Below are 13,907 nucleotides of genomic sequence, written 5' to 3'. Positions count from 1 at the left end.
GGGTGACTTAGTTTTTGTGGTTGTTGTCGTCTTTGGTTGTTGAGTTGAGTAATGGATGGTGAATGAAATTCTTGGAACGGTTAAAACAAACATTGACTTGTCATGCAAGGGTTTGTTGAATAGAAATGATGGTTGAAATTGGGTTGAAAATCAAGGCAATCAAGTACAATTTTATGATCAATCCTTTTCGTTCGGAAAACATATTTTACCTTAAGGGCCCACCGGAGAGGAAAACAAGATGATTTTTATTTTTATTGGAACCACTGCCAGAGAGGGGAAATTTCATTGCTACTATGATGACTTTAACGAAAAACATCAGTTCGCACCAAGGCGCGTGCATCGAGCCAACCACGTGGCCCAAAATCATAGCCTACCTAAAATCCTTGCATACGGCACATAACACGTGGCGAGGTAGTGTTTTCATGTAATCACGCTATTCAAGTTGTAACGAAATATTTCAAATGGCAAATGGTAAAAAGCAGAAAAAGTCAAAAGTTAGTACTATGCATTCTTTTTTTGCAATAACAGACGAAGTTAACTTTATAGCTGTCGGCCACCATTGCTAGTACCAACCACTAGTTTCTTCCTTTTTATCTACAAGGACTTCGCCGCCCTGGGCTCCTAAGTGTATGAAAGTATGGCACAGAGCGACGGCGCCGAATACCCATATTTACACAAAGAATTTTAGAGCGCCCGCCGCGGGGTTCAAACCGGCGACCTCTGGATTGTGAGTCTAGAGCGGTCCGATTGATCCACACGGGCGGGCATAACAGACATGTAAGAATATAATTGGGCAATTCCCGTAATCATAGAATTCTGCAATTCTGCACACAATCGGAAGCAGAGTGTTCAAATAGTTTTCTGCAACAAAAGTTACTTCTTTCTCGTGCAGAACACCACCAGAAAAAGAAGCTACAGAAACATGCAGGAGCGCGTTCCCGGTCATTTTCGTGAATAAGATTTTCTACCACTTCCAAACCAGTTTTTTTTTTGAAAATTGCTTTTCTAGCTTTGTTGGTCTTTTACAAAAGTTCTGGAGTTACTAGGTCTATTTTCGGACTCTATATTTCTATATTATCTATATTTCTTACGGAAATCCTACACTCATTCACCTGTTAACGTATCAACTGAGATTCTCATTACAATTTAGTCGATACGTCACCAAGAATTGATTTGCTTCTTATTTTAGTGACATAGCATTTTTTTATAAGAGTTTCCTAACCTCGAAAAACAAGGGATTATCCGCTCAACCGTTGTTCTAGTCGATTCAGCTTTGTATCCAGATAAGCTTACAGGATTTATATCCGTGTATAGAAAAACCTCTTGGTCAGCTACTCTTTTTTTTTTTGTTCAGGGATTGTCCATATAAGACAAATAAAAACAAAAACAAAAACAAAAACAAAAACAAAAACAAAAACAAAAACAAAAACAAAAACAAAAACAAAAACAAAAACAAAAACAAAAACAAAAACAAAAACAAAAACAAAAACAAAAACAAAAACAAAAACAAAAACAAAAACAAAAACAAAAACAAAAACAAAAACAAAAACAAAAACAAAAACAAAAACAAAAACAAAAACAAAAACAAAAAACAAAAACAAAAACAAAAACAAAAACAAAAAACAAAAACAAAAACAAAAACAAAAACAAAAACAAAAACAAAAACAAAAACAAAAAACAAAAACAAAAACAAAAACAAAAACAAAAACAAAAACAAAAACAAAAACAAAAACAAAAACAAAAACAAAAACAAAAACAAAAACAAAAACAAAAACAAAAACAAAAACAAAAACAAAAACAAAAACAAAAACAAAAACAAAAACAAAAACAAAAACAAAAACAAAAACAAAAACAAAAACAAAAACAAAAACAAAAACAAAAACAAAAACAAAAACAAAAACAAAAAACAAAAACAAAAACAAAAACAAAAACAAAAACAAAAACAAAAACAAAAACAAAAACAAAAACAAAAACAAAAACAAAAACAAAAACAAAAACAAAAACAAAAACAAAAACAAAAACAAAAACAAAAACAAAAACAAAAACAAAAACAAAAACAAAAACAAAAAACAAAACAAAAAAAAAAACAAAAAACAAAAACAAAAACAAAAACAAAAACAAAAACAAAAACAAAAACAAAAACAAAAACAAAAACAAAAACAAAAACAAAAACAAAAACAAAAACAAAAACAAAAACAAAAACAAAAACAAAAACAAAAACAAAAACAAAAACAAAAACAAAAACAAAAACAAAAACAAAAACAAAAACAAAAACAAAAACAAAAACAAAAACAAAAACAAAAACAAAAACAAAAACAAAAACAAAAACAAAAACAAAAACAAAAACAAAAACAAAAACAAAAACAAAAACAAAAACAAAAACAAAAACAAAAACAAAAACAAAAACAAAAACAAAAACAAAAACAAAAACAAAAACAAAAACAAAAACAAAAACAAAACCAAAAACAAAAACAAAAACAAAAACAAAAACAAAAACAAAAACAAAAACAAAAACAAAAACAAAAACAAAAACAAAAACAAAAACAAAAACAAAAGCAAAAACAAAAACAAAAAATTGTATTTGTATTTTTGTATTTTTGTATTTTTGTATTTTTGTATTTTTGTATTTTTGTATTTTTGTATTTTTGTATTTTTGTATTTTTGTATTTTTGTATTTTTGCATTTTTGTATTTTTGTATTTTTGTATTTTTGTATTTTTGTATTTTTGTATTTTTGTATTTTTGTATTTTTGTATTTTTGTATTTTTGTATTTTTGTATTTTTGTATTTTTGTATTTTTGTATTTTTGTATTTTTGTATTTTTGTATTTTTGTATTTTTGTATTTTTGTATTTTTGTATTTTTGTATTTTTGTATTTTTGTATTTTTGTATTTTTGTATTTTTGTATTTTTGTATTTTTGTATTTTTGTATTTTTGTATTTTTGTATTTTTGTATTTTTGTATTTTTGTATTTTTGTATTTTTGTATTTTTGTATTTTTGTATTTTTGTATTTTTGTATTTTTGTATTTTTGTATTTTTGTATTTTTGTATTTTTGTATTTTGGTATTTTGGTATTTTTGTATTTTGATATTTTTGTATTTTTGTATTTTTGTATTTTTGTATTTTTGTATTTTTGTATTTTTGTATTTTTGTATTTTTGTATTTTTGTTTTTTTGTATTTTTGTATTTTTGTATTTTTGTATTTTTGTATTTTTGTATTTTTGTATTTTTGTATTTTTGTATTTTTGTATTTTTGTATTTTTGTATTTTTGTATTTTTGTATTTTTGTATTTTTGTATTTTTGTATTTTTGTATTTTTGTATTTTTGTATTTTTGTATTTTTGTATTTTTGTATTTTTGTATTTTTGTATTTTTGTATTTTTGTATTTTTGTATTTTTGTATTTTTGTATTTTTGTATTTTTGTATTTTTGTATTTTTGTATTTTTGTATTTTTGTATTTTTGTATTTTTGTATTTTTGTATTTTTGTATTTTTGTATTTTTGTATTTTTGTATTTTTGTATTTTTGTATTATTGTATTTTTGTATTTTTGTATTTTTGTATTTTTGTATTTTTGTATTTTTGTATTTTTGTATTTTTGTAGGGAGCGGCCGTGGCTGACTGGTTACGGTGTTCGCTTTGTAAGCGAATGGTTCTGGGTTCGATTCCCATCTGCTCCCAAAGAGAAAGTTAAGTACACAGAATTTGAAATGATGAATATGAACGAAAAATCAAAGTCGCTCGAGGCGGGGTTCGATCCCCCGTCCTTTGGGTTGGTAAGCAAAAATGCTAACCACTAGGCCATGACGACTTGGTAAGCTTGGACTGGAATTAGGAATACTGTTACAGAGAGCGAGTTGTGGCGCTATAACCACGGCAAATAGTGTCCAGGGCATTCGTGGAAATACAATGTCCCATCCCAGAGGGTCCCGGAGTACCAAATCTTCTTAGCATGGTGCTCCCAACGAATACAACCAAAATCTCGGAGCGTATGGTGGTGTGTCCCCACGCTTCTTCCTCCCCTGTCGATTCAGAATTGTGTTGTTGTTCGAACACTCAGTGCTCAAACTCAACCCAATTACGAGTCATCTCTGCGATACGGCTTTACGCAGTAGGCCTGGCCGCTTTAACGCTTGTGATGTTTCAATGCATTCCGATGCAATGGCGCACTGCAGATGTTAATAAATGACAAGAAGAGTGCTAGGCGTCATCTAACCTAAGGCACTCTCCAGGATCCCTTCGAAAGATTGGCTGCGCTAGGGTCTGATTAGATTAGATTAGATTTTGTATTTTTGTATTTTTGTATTTTTGTATTTTTGTATTTTTGTATTTTTGTATTTTTGTATTTTTGTATTTTTGTATTTTTGTATTTTTGTATTTTTGTATTTTTGTATTTTTGTATTTTTGTATTTTTGTATTTTTGTATTTTTGTATTTTTGTATTTTTGTATTTTTGTATTTTTGTATTTTTGTATTTTTGTATTTTTGTATTTTTGTATTTTTGTATTTTTGTATTTTTGTATTTTTGTATTTTTGTATTTTTGTATTTTTGTATTTTTGTATTTTTGTATTTTTGTATTTTTGTATTTTTGTATTTTTGTATTTTTGTATTTTTGTATTTTTGTATTTTTGTATTTTTGTATTTTTGTATTTTTGTATTTTTGTATTTTTTGTATTTTTGTATTTTTGTATTTTTGTATTTTTGTATTTTTGTATTTTTGTATTTTTGTATTTTTGTATTTTTGTATTTTTGTATTTTTGTATTTTTGTATTTTTGTATTTTTGTATTTTTGTATTTTTGTATTTTTGTATTTTTGTATTTTTGTATTTTTGTATTTTTGTATTTTTGTATTTTTGTATTTTTGTATTTTTGTATTTTTGTATTTTTGTATTTTTGTATTTTTTGTATTTTTGTATTTTTGTATTTTTGTATTTTTGTATTTTTGTATTTTTGTATTTTTGTATTTTTGTATTTTTGTATTTTTGTATTTTTGTATTTTTGTATTTTTGTATTTTTGTATTTTTGTATTTTTGTATTTTTGTATTTTTGTATTTTTGTATTTTTGTATTTTTGTATTTTTGTATTTTTGTATTTTTGTATTTTTGTATTTTTGTATTTTTGTATTTTTGTATTTTTGTATTTTTGTATTTTTGTATTTTTGTATTTTTGTATTTTTGTATTTTTGTATTTTTGTATTTTTGTATTTTTGTATTTTTGTATTTTTGTATTTTTGTATTTTTGTATTTTTGTATTTTTGTGTTTTTGTATTTTTGTATTTTTGTATTTATGTATTTTTGTATTTTTGTATTTTTGTATTTTTGTATTTTTGTATTTTTGTATTTTTGTATTTTTGTATTTTTGTATTTTTGTATTTTTGTATTTTTGTATTTTTGTATTTTTGTATTTTTGTATTTTTGTATTTTTGTATTTTTGTATTTTTGTATTTTTATTTTTTTGTATTTTTGAATTTCTGAAAGGATAATTATAAAAGTTATAAAAAATGGACTGGACCAAGGTCACCGGATAAATGCTTGCACTCCAAAAAATGAGTTCGCGTAAACGTGAACAGAGTTCATGTCAACGGGAACCAGGAAGAGAACTGTTCACTTTCATGGTGCAATGCACTATAAAAGTTGAACAGTTTTCGTCCTGGTTCCCGTTGGCATGAACTCTGTGCACGTTTACGCGAACTCATTTTTTTGAGTGCGGTTTTCCGGAACCATGTCAACAAGTAATTTATTTTTGTACGTGATACGAATTTCCATTGATCCATATTTTTCCTTGAAAATAAAACGAATTACCAGTCAAATGTAACCAGAAGCATAAAAATCCGTTAAAATGTGCTAAGATGCATTTCAATAAAAATTCCCAGAACCGATTCCAGGAAAAATGAGCCGTCACATGACGTGATTTGGTCAAATCATGCAAACAGTAATTTACACAGTTTCACTGGGGGAGCTCCTGCGTTGTTTCGAAGATGGATACTGCCCATAATTGACGCATCATCAAATAAAGAATCTAAAAAGCATGTTCAAGAATGAACATTTCCCTAAAAAGCATGATGATTATCTTTTCCATACTAAATCTACGTGTTTTCGTTCAAAAAAAAAAATATACTGAAAACTAGGTATGTATTTGTAGAAATTGAAAAAAATCAAAAGTCGAAATAAAAAAACTAAATTTTCTGTTGAATACAAAGCCACACAAATATATGAAAGTTGAATGATCATGATTCTTCACCCATCACTTCATCCACGTGGTTACCATGATCGAGTCACAGTTCATGCTTGAATCCGCGCGCACCCTGTTCGCGGGCGCCAAACAAACTTCGCGTGGCCATAGTAACGACAGCAGGAAAACGACGCCGTCCGCTGGCGAAGGTGAAAATCTTGATCAACCAGTGGTTCTGCAATGGCAGCCGCTGAAAAAATCGATTCAAAATTTTGAACTAACAAATCTCCTAAATGCGAAAGATTTTCTTCAACACATATAGGCATTTTGGAAACGTAAATTACTCAAAAAGGAATTGTAGCAATAAAAACTAGTATTCCTTCAGCCGTATCGGAGAAATAGCTTAGCAATGGCAACGATTTCATATTTCCCCATACATTCGCGAATCAATCTAGCAAAATTATAATTTCAAACTTTCAATATAACAAAAGGGTTCAACAGATAACATTGAAAACTTTTCAGTTTGTTCAAGATATATTAATTTAGGTATTGGAACAGTTTGAAAGCAATCTAACGAGACAATTTCATGTTCTGGTGATAGAAAAGAAACTTGGGCGGGTGGACGATTTTCCGTCTCCGGTGGTGGCTTAATTTTGATTATTTTCCAACTCATATATTTTACATAAATAAAGAAAGTTCATCAAATCGAAAGAACTTACGCACAATTAGAAACAAATGTCTATTTTTTCAAATGAGCAATTCTCCACCAAACCCAGAAACGGATTTAATTTTTTTTTGCTCAAACTTTGTGGGGGGGTTGCTTAATTTAAAAAACAATATTATTTTTAATTATGTTTCATCAAACATCGGCATATTTTGCAAATCAGGACAAATGTTTTGAATTAAGACAGCAGTTTAAGCATTTTTTAACATAATGTTTTGATTTTTTTTATTGGTTTCGGTTAAAACAGGACCAGAACAAAACAATTAGTACAACTATATTTCCATATTTATTGCTCTAAAATCTCCTGTATCTTTTTAGACTATAGTCCCGATTTTCCCTAGTTGGTGGTAGTGATTTGAAGATAATATTTAAAATAATTTTTTTAAATATAAAGCATATCTAAACTTATTTCAAAATTTCACATGGATTGGTATCATTTTATTGGTTGTCTTTTATTTGTATTTTGGACATTTTAAACAATTTTTGTAGCTGTTGTCAAATAAAAAAGACAAATAAATATGTATAAGAAAATTATTTAATTTTAATCACAATGCATTAGAAATGGTTGTGCATTTAAAATTCAAAGCACAGCCAGGATAAAAAAATATTCTTTTCAGCTATCTCAAAACTGCTATCCATGTTAAGATTATCACCAATTAATAATATTGAGCTAATTCTATGATTTTAAGCTTGAAAACATAACTAGGAATTCCCGGGATTTAAAAGATATTTTTCCCGTTTCACGGGAAATTCAAAACCCGGAAAAATTGGACGCCCTACTTTGGTGATAGGGAAGGCCCCCACTAAGTTTGACCCAATTAAAAAAATACAAAAAAAAATTGTCGAAATTGGCCGATTTCGTAGATAATTGCTCCCTTGCAAAGTTTAAAAAAACACAAAATTTTAAAATGACAAATTTTGTTCTAAATGAAAAAAATACCTTTCTGGGTTATTGCAGGTTCATTAAATTTCCCATAAAATGAAATGCCCCGTTATTTTCTACTGACGAGTCACGAAAAATGGCAGAGTTTTTTAAACCACTTTTGTATTTATTTATTTATTTATTTTTTTTTTTTTTTTCATTCTGAGTAGGCCATTAAATTGGGAGTTTTATATAAAATTTCATATAAAAGTCCCTTTGACACCAAATTTCTACACAGAAAAAAATATTCCTGTAAATTTACATTATTTAACATGTATCAAAAGGTATCATGATAAATGATGTATATTTACATTAGATTCATTGGAAATTTACATTAGTTTTGGAAATTTACATTAGTTTTGGAAATTAACATTAGTTCGAATCAACTAATTCTTATTGGTCAATGGGAATGAGAAGCTGGACTTGGATTGCAGTAGGAAAAGGGTGTGGCCTACACAGAAAAAAATATGTGAATTTAATCGAAACGGACAAAATGAATCACATGTAAACTCAGTTGATGTAAACTTGAGATTCGACGTAATCGGCTGAATCACACGTATAATCATGTTTTTACGTATAATTTGCCGAAAATTTACATCAAATTGCATTTAAATTTAAATGTTTCATGACGTGCAAAGTGTTACACCAGGGGTGCCCAAACTTTTTGCCCTGCGGTTCCAGATCTGACTTTTCTAAACCAGTGGCGGGTCGGATCAAAAGTTTGATAAAAGTCGAAAATGTAAACTTTTAAAATTTAAGGTTCTTTCAAGTCTAGAGTTTTTTTTTTAATGTTTTTATGTGTCTTATCAATAAATAAACTAGTGTTAGTTCATTACCTTGATTTTAGAAAGATAAACAAAGATAAATTTCAAAAATATGTTTATTTGATTTTTTTTCTTGTTTAAAATTGTTTGTGTAATTGCTTATGAAAAAATATTTTTTCTCACTGATTTCTTTACTTATTTTGGACATTTTAAAAAATGCTAGAATTTTTTGCAGCAATCTTTATTTTCAGTATGACTAAATTGCTGTCTGTAAGCTTTTTCAAACAAAACTTTATCACTGCAAAGTTTTACTAAAAAAATACTTTGTTTTGCTTACTCACTTATTGAAAAAAATAAACAATTTTAATCAAGTTCCTCAAAAAAAACCTTCAATTTGCAGTAAACATGGTACAAATTGTAAAATTTTAAATTAAATGTCTTTTGTTTATTTTTTTTATTCAGACACTCATTTTTTATATTTAATATTTCATAATTAGCGTTAGGGGCCGGTCACTATTTTTTTTTTTTAAGTCGTCGCGGGCCGGATGAAATGGCTTCACAGGCCGGACGTTGGGCAGGCCTGTGTTACACCATAAATGATGTAACATTCTGAGATATTTTTTTGTGTGTAAGTTCTATTTTAAAATGATTGAAGCGGGCAGCAAAAGAAGATTCTGATTTTAAAAAGTTGTTTCACAGGTAGGGGACCCTTTCTCGTCGACGACCATGTGGAATAATGCTGGACTGGAATCGAACGGACAAAAAAAATGTTTCCGAATGTTACATCATTTATGATGTAAACCTTTTGCACGTCATTAAAGATTTAAATTTAAATGCAATTTGCAACAAATTCTACGTAAAAAAACATGATTTTACATGTAATGCAACCGTTTACGTCGAATCTCAAGTTTACTTATTTTTTTCTGTGTACACCATCACTATTTCAGGCTGCAAATCATTGAAAAACATTTTTTTTAACATGTTCAAAAATGGAAGGGATCGTACCGCCCCTCCGTCACGAGATATTAAAAATGGAGCCCTGATTTGTGGTCAGAAACAAAAGTTACATCTAAAGACAAAGTTTCACACAAATCGAAGAAGGGTCGGGGCAACTTTTTCCGATTTCGTGTGAGTTGGCGGAGGATTACCCAATTGTAAGAATGTAAATTTTGAAAACTCAAAAAGGGACCATTCAGGAATAATTAGTCAATTTATTTTAACTAATACTTTAAACGTGGTTAAAATGTCCATTATGTTGTTAGATTTGCCTTAAAAGCCAAAAAAATAGTATTTCTTACTTCTCCAAATTCCAGACATTGTCAGAATCAAAGTGGACAAGTCCAAAAATATACTTTCTAGTAATTCATAGTCATAATAATAGGGACCATCCATAAACCACGTGGACACATGTTTAAACAAGGGTAAAATCAATATACGAGTTTGGTGCAAAATCTGTCATAAAAGGTAAACATTTTTATAGCAAATCCACTATGACAGATGTTGATACATTTTCTCCTGTGGGTGTACTTTGATCGCCTAATATCATGAATTTATTGATTAAACTGAGTCAGAATACCGTAACACGGTCGCTTGTTCTCATCTTGTTCGTGCACCAGAACTTCCGATGCGTCACAATGCAGATAAATGAAGTTGCTGGACATTTCTGCAACTAAATTGCCATAAACCATAACTTCCCACTTCCTGTAGCAGTCGTTCAACGACAGATGATCATATGCCGAGAAATACTCAGCACATCTTCTTCCACATACTTTAGTAGTCGATGCAGAGCAGTTGCCACTAAATTCCTGCTACTGCATTCAAACTGCACCGCGGGAACCCATCGCTGAGGAACGCCGAGCTTTATTGGCTACTTCCGTTCCTTGCTCGATTCCAGAGCGCGCGCGTCATTCAAGCGGCAAATGAAGGTCTGGCCGGTTGACTGAGTTCTACCGATCCCAACTCGCATCGTCCCGTGATGTACCATAATGCTGGTTTTAATTCGACGCTCCACTCAGCGTTGAAGAACTTTGGAAGGGTATTTGTATGGTACCGAATCATTGCGCTTTGTGTTTTTGTCGAACTGTGAGTCGAAAGTACAAAACGCTACCGAAGGTATTGTTGTAATCGAGTACAATCTTTGTGACAGCGCGCGCAGCGCGCTCTGTCAGAAGGAAACAAAGATAGTCATCAACTACAACAGCTTAATGTACGGCTTCTCGTACGAGAGAATAAACAGCTGATGATGCCGTCGAGTTCAAAGATTTGTTAAACTGCGGGTGGCGGTGTGACTAAATGAGAGCGCGCACAAATTTATATTGAGTCAAACTCGTGGCGGCACACGCGAAGACTCAATCTAGGATTGCTTTCGAATTTGAGGTTCAGGTTCGCGCGGTTTATAATGATGCAGTGCTGGCAGCCAGGTAGATTTGCGTTTTTCAGCGTTTCGTATGACTGGCGGGCTCAGCTGACTGAGCTAATGATACACAAGAAAGCCGCCGCGTCTCAGGTTTTACTTTCGTTCGGTTTGTATGATCCATTGTGAGTGAATGCAAACACTGCTGAGGTTCGAGATGTAGTGAAAGAGCTAGGTAATTGAATAATGTGTTACAAGTTTGGTTTTACAACTGATTTAATTGCAGTGCCTATTACTAAAACAAATTGCTATAACTAAAAAAAAGAATTTCGAAATTTAATCATTGCTGGCAAAGCCGATTCCGACAAAGCCGATCAAAACAACTATCATCGAATCAGAGATCCATGATCTGACCCTGAATACCAGCAGCACTGGCATTCAATGATGAGAATCATTCGGGATGTTTGCAATTGGGTACTTAACAGGCTTGCCACAAATACAGATTTTTTTGGCACATACCAAACACTCAATCGAGTATAACTTTAAAGAATAAGATTCTTACCAAAAAACTGAACATGCCAAAAGATGCTAACAATGTTTATCTTTTTGGCCAATTTAACAAAAACTGCTCAAATTTATTTTAACTGTAAAAAAAATTCGTTTGTGTTTCGTGCCTGTGCTGAAAAATCTGTATTTGTGGCAAGCCTGGTACTAAAGCCCTATGTCAATTTTTATGTACAACGATAAAAAACACGATTAAAAACAATTTCTGATCACTTTTTTTCATTTTAATGCAAATTTTTTTTTTGACAAGCCAACATTTTTTCGATGGATCAACTATGGTCCCCTTGGAACGAGCTGTCAAGTAGGAACTTTTCTGTCAAGAAGGACCGCGAGGTTAATTTTTCAAAATTGTTTTAAAAATCCATTTTAAACTCTTTGTGGTCGTACAAAGGGTATTTGTACTCAGAAAAATAAGCTTTATCGCTGTAAACAATAATATCAGCAATCTAAGCTTCATTTTAGGACCCAATTGGACAGACTAAGATCATGATTGCGTTCTGTCTTTCAGCTGATGAACTTTCATGCTCAGATATTGAGATCACATCTTTTTAGGTCAAAGATCATTCAATCATTCAATCTCAAGTAATTGCTTAAACAGGGCATCACCAGTTTGTTGTTACGCCGTGCTCCGCAGATCGCCACCCGAGATGTTACGATCGACAACTCTGGCCACAAAAGCGATACGCAAATGCGATTGAAACGTGCAGGCTCAGAAATTATCATTTCTTCCTTGAATTTGCACTGTTCAACCCGTGTGTTGACGTCGTCGGCTACCGTCTGGCTATTGTGAGTTCACCACTTTGATCGCATTTTTTGCGATCGCAAACTTTTCACTTACTGCTCAGCTCGTCGGGGTGTCAGCACCTCCTTCAAAGCAAAACCGATATAGCGAAAACAAAAAAATACGCAACGCAAAATAGCAATCATTATTTCATCACGAAATGTGATAAATGCACTGTTATGGAGTGTTACGACGATCGATGGTATTGACCAGCAAGCAAACGGTCAGAATTATCCTGGTTGTCGTCGTTTCGGCGGCGCGCGCGCGATTTAGATATATTTATAGAAATCTTGCGCGACGCGGCGCGCATTTTTGCGAGCAACGAGGTCACGGATGAGGTCCGCATTTGCCAGCTGATTTCGCGCGTCGTCGTCGGCGTTTTTTGCGTGTGCGATAATTGGAGGCAAAATGCTTCACTTATGTCACTTGCGCGGTTAACGCCTCTTGCCGGCGAACCGTTTTGAACTCGTTTGGGTTGCAGCAGCAGCAGCAAGCAAAACTGTTTTGCAAATCGAGCGTTGAGCCGATTTGAGATGACTTACATTGCGTGGATGTTGTTGAGATTGGTTTGTTTTTATCCAGCGATTTTTTGTGGCGGACTCGCCCAATACAGAAATAGGTAGATCTACGAACAATACCATTTATTCAGGTAGCTGCTCGAAGATTCCCTGAAGCTAATGCAACCACTATGATACCAAGTTAGGCTTCTACAGAGTTGATTTACGACTTCTTAGATTTAATGGTTAACGGTTATAACCAGAACTACTCCCCAAACCAAATTATGTCGACCTCTGCCCTATTACGGGCATCTAGACTATAACTTCAAAGTGAATCATCTCGTCAATCTTCTCCAGAAGTTTTTAGAATAAGTACAAGAAGATCACCATCCTTCCTACTTAACTGATCTCTCAACACTTGATCCTCCGGACAAGACAAGCAAATCCGCACAAACAAGATCTTCTGCGAATTCGATCTAGAACATGTGTATCACAGACGTACACAGAGACCTTCTGCATATCCCATTAGAACCGCTTGTTTGTTTAACTGGCCCGAGACGTTCACTAGCAGTACGCAGTGTGTACGCTCTGCTGGCAATTAATTAATTAATTCCATCCTCCGTAATGTGAAATTGTATACACTTGCGCGCGTGTACACAACATGTGGCCGGGCTGCGGAGATCTCCCGCAAACGATTGGCCTGTTGGATCGGGACAGTAGTTCTTCTGTACCAGCGCGCAAAACTCACTTGCGAAACCCACACGCGGAACGCGGATTTGATCAAGAAACAATCGTTTGAGGTGCTTTCTGTGGCACTTCGTAACTGGAGGATTGCCAAGTTCTACCCTGCGATGTGTTACCGAGCAGCGATTGTACGTATGACTCTCGTTCGACGCAACGATTTAATAGAAGTTGATATCGGAGTCTATTTTTATATCGGAGTCCCGATTAAAAAAAGTCCACTCCAGCAACAAGCTTTGATGGCATCGTCAGTTATCAATACGCGAGAGTTCTAGCTTAAGACTGAATTTAACCTCCAAATAGGTATTTTCAATTTCAATCACTTAAAACGCAGTCCCACTGTATTCATCACAGAACAAAGAAGACCTGAATGCTCCGTACGTCATTAATC

At 32.0% G+C, this 13,907-nt stretch overlaps 1 protein-coding gene across 8 annotated transcripts in view; it reads right to left on the bottom strand.

Moving 5' to 3' along the window:
- LOC120430004 (rab11 family-interacting protein 4B) overlaps positions 1-13,907 on the bottom strand; it is a 224,957-nt gene that overhangs the window by 117,578 nt on the left and 93,472 nt on the right. The gene's annotated exons all lie outside the window — the stretch shown is intronic.

The sequence above is a fragment of the Culex pipiens genome, chromosome 2 (assembly GCF_016801865.2).
Source record: "Culex pipiens pallens isolate TS chromosome 2, TS_CPP_V2, whole genome shotgun sequence".
Classification (NCBI taxonomy): Eukaryota; Metazoa; Arthropoda; class Insecta; order Diptera; family Culicidae; genus Culex; species Culex pipiens.
Note: the sequence above shows the minus strand (reverse complement) of the source record. Positions and strands in the feature narration are given on the sequence as shown.